This window comes from Meriones unguiculatus (genome assembly GCF_030254825.1).
Source record: "Meriones unguiculatus strain TT.TT164.6M chromosome Y unlocalized genomic scaffold, Bangor_MerUng_6.1 ChrY_unordered_Scaffold_23, whole genome shotgun sequence".
Classification (NCBI taxonomy): Eukaryota; Metazoa; Chordata; class Mammalia; order Rodentia; family Muridae; genus Meriones; species Meriones unguiculatus.
This window is the reverse complement of record NW_026843709.1, coordinates 15,261,008-15,266,946: the sequence shown is the minus strand read 5'-3', so window position 1 is coordinate 15,266,946 and position 5,939 is coordinate 15,261,008.

The following is a 5,939-nucleotide window of genomic DNA, read 5'->3' as shown; positions in this document are numbered from 1 at the left end:
AATTTGGACAGTCAAGGCCATTCGGCTGCTGATCGCCACTGTTCAGGGCCTAACAGGCCCAAGGAGATGATTATATGGAAGGATGTCTTAACTGGACAGTGGAAAGGCCCGGATCCTATTTTAATAAGATCCAGGGGAGCTGTCTGTGTTTTTCCACAGGAAGAAAACAATCCATTCTGGGTACCGGAGCGCCTCACGCGAAAGCTCATGACAGCTGAAGATGATCTTTCAACAGACACACCTGCTACTGCTGAAAGAATCAAGGACAGCGAGGAGGACCACTAATTCTACTCGAGTGGATTCATTGCCCACAGACTGGCTTTACCCTGGGTTTCTTCTGCCTTTTCTTACTTCAGATTGGGTGGGGGTCGGAATGTTTGGTGTAGCATTGTGTCGTGGCTTAGTGTTTTTTACTCTGGTTGTTCTGCAAACTCTATACCCAAAACAAACGTGACTAGGTCGCAATCGCGCAAGCACTAGCACCCTTGGAACAAGGATCGTCTCCCAAAAATTTGGTTATCCATGTTAAAAAATTAAAACAGACTGTGACACTCAGTCGATGCACCTCAGGGGTTTCACCCATTGCACTGAGTCGATGAGTGATCCAGGTTAATGTTGCCTTTGCCTAAACAGTTATGGTACCTAGACAGGAGGGTGACAGCTCTTGCACTCCCTGGAATTTTATTCCATTGCACGGGAATGAGTGTCACCTCCTTTTTAAAATCTTCTCCCCTAGCCCCTGCACCCAGAGGACTTGTTTCCATTGCACCTGGTGGGGTAAGGGAGTAATCTAAAGCTTTTGATCGCTTACTCCCCAAAGAAGGAGTTTGCTTGATCGAGCTTAGGGCCCTCTTGTACCGTGCTTATAGGCTTTTAGGCAGTTTTCATTTATTTATAACAAAAAGGGAGATGTGGAGAGCCGAGACTCAGATGCTACTGGGTGGCGCTGACATCTCGCCCTCAAAACTATAAACCTCCAGGGTGCATGCGTAGATGCGTATACACGCTAAAGATTGCGTAAGCACGCTAAGAATTGCGTAGGCATGCCGGTAAGAGTGAGCAGCCAATCAGGGTATTGACACGTCACTCAGGTGGACCCGGGCTTATATAAACAGCGCTACTCCGGGGCCCGCCCTCTCCTTCGATCTCTTCCTTCCCCGTTTCCCCGCCCGGGGCCGCGGCCCTCGGGAAGCCGCCCGCGCCCACGAGGTGGCAGGGCGGCCTCTCTCCCCTCTTCATCGCGTGACTAATAAAGTTTACTGCGGAAGGATTCCTGTGGTCGCGTGCGTTTCTGCCGGCGAAACATTCACGTGGCGGCTCCCAACACTTGTGTCCTTAATTCCCTATACTTAGGATACTCTGCCTCCACTCCTTCAGTATTCCCAGAGCACTGATTTGAGAGAGAATTTCATAAGGAAATACCATTTAGAGCTGGGTGTTTTGAGGTTTTTCCCTGCATAATATCAGATGTGTGTCTCTGTCTGCAATCCCATTTGGTGCAGAAGGAAGCACCTCTGTGGATACAAGAAAATGGCAATGATCTAACAGGTAAGGTCTGATAATAACATTTTAATAACAACAACCTATATTGCTTGATAATTTCTTTAGGATGTCCTGGCCAAACAACCCATTTAATTGCCATCGAATCTCCATGGTGGAAGATAGTTTTGGTCACAATTATATGGCCTATAGGAACTTTATCAACGACTATTAGGAGACTTCCTAATAAGTGAATATATACCATATTCATCTTTTTGCATTTTAGTTAATTCAACCAGGATGATTTTTCATGATTTCATCCATTTGGCTGAAAATATCATGATGTCATTTTTTTTTTAGCAGAAAAGTATTCCTAATGGAAATATTTTCCCCAAAGGAGATTGTCCATCTTGTTCCAAAGTACTTGGAAATTACTGGGACTTTAATCATTGTATTGAATAACAAACTATCAGGATAACTGTTATTTCAGCCCAGAAGTCCCTCCATCTTCTTCTGCTTCCTGGTGATTTAAAATGCAGTGTAGATTTGAGGCTCATCTATTTATGTGTGGCTCATCTATTTAAGTGGGGACTCCCCAGTGAGAAAATGTCTGGGAAGGGCTATGAGGTACGGACTTGTTACATAATATAATTCCCGTTAGAGTTATACTATTGGAGCGTGTGCTTTGAGGTTGATATGCCAATGAAAGTGACCAGACACATTAGAGTCTCTGTCTCTCCATCTCTGTCACATTATATCTTTGTTTATGTTGGTCTCGGTCTCTCTATTTCTGAATCTGTCTCTCTAACTCTTTCTCTTTCTGTCTGTCTCCCTCTTTTTGCCTGCCGCTTCTGGTATGAAAAGCTCACAGTTTTGCTGAAGGAGTACAACCAGATGACTGCTTGATGACATGAAATTTTGGATGACCACTGTAAAAACATAAGCAAGGTCCCAATTAAAAACTTTTGTTCAATAATTTGCCTTTGTAAGGGGTCATTTTTCCAGTAAGTAATAAAATGACTGAGGATATTTCTGTGCATTTAACAAATAATAATGGAATCTGTGATACTGGGAAACTCACATGTCAATGAGTCATGCCTTTAATAAAGACCAATTTAAAGAAATATGGCACACTTTTCTTGATGTAAGAGTCTTGGACAAAGTTACAGTCATCTACTAGATGACTTTCAGCTTACCAGACTGAGGCATGTAGGGCAGCTCAGCCTTTTTCTAAGGCAGGCTGTTCACTTTGCCCTTTTTATATCTGGCTCTTGAAACTCTTACTGGCTTTCACCTGTTGCATGACAACATTCTCCCTCTCAGCCAATTAGCACCTGAGAGAATATTGAGTTTTCCATGGAGATGAGTAAACAAACTTTCCTCATTTTCCACTACCTCTGATCCTGTACATATGTCTTTCTCTTATGAAACCCAAGAAGCCTTTATTTCATCTCTTTATCCAGATCCTACACATTTATTCCTATTTATCTCTGTGACAAGATCAGGTAGGAAATGAAACTTTAATACTCATTTATTTGGACAGCTTCCTATGTTGGGAAGCTTCAAAGAGATGTGGTCTTAAGGAGAATGTACTGCATGACAAGGTATTCTCCTACTGTGCTCTTGATTTGGAATTTCCTAGGTTTGTGACTTTGAACCGAGCAGTTACTTGTGAACTCACTAAATATACATTATATCTTACGTATATAATAGGCTGGCATCTTCTAGGGTTCCACAGTGTATTGCATCTTTAAGAGCAGGGAAAAGAGAAAGAAACCAGACAATTCCTTGGAATGGTTGACTGAAAGATTTTGATTGGTGTGTGTTAAATTAGAATTGAGGGGCAGTAAACTCTTTGACAGCTGGTGCTATTCCACTGTAGTGTCAGGAACCCTCTATGAGAAGGGTTTCCTTGGCTGACCTGACTGGATTGGCAGCTGTGATGTACATAGTGGTTAGTGGACAATCCTTCTGGTCCTGGTGATTACAGGTAAAACTGGGCCTTCAGGACAGAGAAATGGGTTTGTGTTTTATGCCTAGAACACAAGAGCAGCTGTGTTTTCTGCTGTGTTTCTCCAGACAAACCCTCTGCATGTAGTATTAGTGCTAGGACTAATACTTTAGAGGTGCCACCTGAGCTCTTGTGGTCTGAGGTATCTGAGTAACCACAAGTTCATGGCTAGGATACTTTGAAACATAATGAATTCCTGGAAAGCATATCTTACAAAGTCAAAAGTTGCCCTGATAGGTGAGATCCTGCTCCCCCTTGTAACTGACCATAACTTATCAGGTCTCATCAAGGCTGGTTGCATTGTCTTCATTCACAGTCTGATTCTCAGGTCATCGTTCTCATTGTGTCCTCAATTCCCTCTAGCTATGAAACATTTCATACCTCCTCTCCTGTAGGATTCCCAGAGGTATGAGGGGAGGTAAAATCCAATTTAGAACTAGGTGTTTAAGGGTCTCTCTCTGCATAATATCGTACTGTGGGTTTCTGCTTGAAATCACATTTGATACAGAAGGAAGCATCTATGTGTAAACAAGAACATGACACTGACCTATCAGTTGAGGGCACAAAGCAACATATTTTAATGACAACAGCCTGGCTTGTTCAAAGATTTTGATAGGATGCCCGGCTCAATAACTCAATTAACTGTCACCCAATCCCCCTAGTGAAACACTGGATTGTCACAATAGATAACCTAATGGAACTTTATCCCACACTATAAGGAGACCTCTTAATAAGTGAATACATACCATGTTTGTCTTTCTGTATTTTAGTTACTTTATCCATAATGATTATTCATGGTTCCTTCCATTTAGCTGAAAATATCATGCTATCAATTTCTTAGAAGAATAATTCTCTGTTTTAGAAATTTTCCATGTTTTTCCCAAAGGAGACTGTCAGGCCTGTTCTTTAGAACTTGGATGTTGCTGGTACTTTAATCACTGTATTGAATGGCAAACTATCAGAATAACTATGTACTTTTAGCCTAGAAGTCCCTCATTCTTCTTCGACTTCCTGGTGATTTATTTCAAGAAGAATTTAAAGACAGCTCATTCAAGCAAGTTAATGGCAAGTTAATGGCTCATCTAACCCTCCCCACCAAAAAAAAAAAAAAAAAAAAAAAAAAAAGAAAAAAACAGACACACCAAAAAAGAGTAGATGGCTGGAAATAATCAAAACCAGGGCTGAAATTAATCAATTAGAAACAAATACATAAATTCAAAGAGTCAATGAAACCAAGAGATGGTTCTTTGAGAAAATCAACAAGATAGACAAACCCTTAGCCAAGCTAACTAAAAGGCAGAAAGACACCATCCAAATCTACAAAATCAGAAATGAAAAGGGGAACATAACTACAGACACTGAGGAAATCCAAATAAACATTAGGACTTACTTCAAAAGTCTATATGCCACAAAACTTAAAAATCTAAATAAAATGGATAATTTTCTGGATCGATTGTACTTACCAAAGCTGAATAAAGACCAGCAAAATAAATTAAATATTCCCCAAACAACCAAGGGAATAGAAGCAGTCATCAAAAGTCTTATCCAAAAAAAGCCCAGGACTAGATGGTTTCATTGCAGAATTCTCCCAGACCTTCAAAGAAGAGCTAACTCCAATTCTCTTCAAAGTATTCCACAAAATAGAAACAGAAGGAACACTACCAAAATCATTCTATGAAGCCACAGTTACCTTGGTATCTAAACCTCACAAAGACGCAACAAATCGGGCATATTTCAGGCCAGAATCTCCCTTATGAACATTGATGCTAAAATACTCAAAAAAATACTCGAAAACTGATTACAAGAACACATCAAAGCTATCATGCACTGTGATCAAGTAGGCTTCGTCCCAGATATGCAGGGTTGTTCAGTGCACAGAAATTCATCAATAAGATCCACCACATTAATAAACTGAAATTAAAAAAACATGATAATCCCCTTAGATGCTGATAAAGCATTTCATAAAATCAAACTTCTATTCATGTTTGATACCAGAGATCAAGGATACAGGCACATATCTAAACATAGTAAAGGCAATATGCAGCATGCCTGCAGCCAACATCAAACTAAATGGAGAGAAACTTAAAGCAATCCCACTAAAATCATGGACAAGACAAAGCTGTACACTCTCTCCATATCTCTTCAACATAGTTCTGGGAGGCCTTGCTAGAGCAATAAAACAGTTGAAGGAGATGAAGGGGAAACAAATCAGGAAGAAGTCGAAGTATCACTATTTACAGTTGATATGATAGTATATCTGAGTGACTCCAAAAATTCTACCAGGGAACTCCTACAGCTGATAAACACCTTCAGAAAAGTGGCTGTTTAAAATATAAACTAAAAGAAAAAAAATCTGTAGCCCTTCTGTCTACAAAGGACAAAATGGCTGAGAAAGAAATTAGGGAAACAACACATTTCACAAACGCCACAAAAGACATAAAATACCATT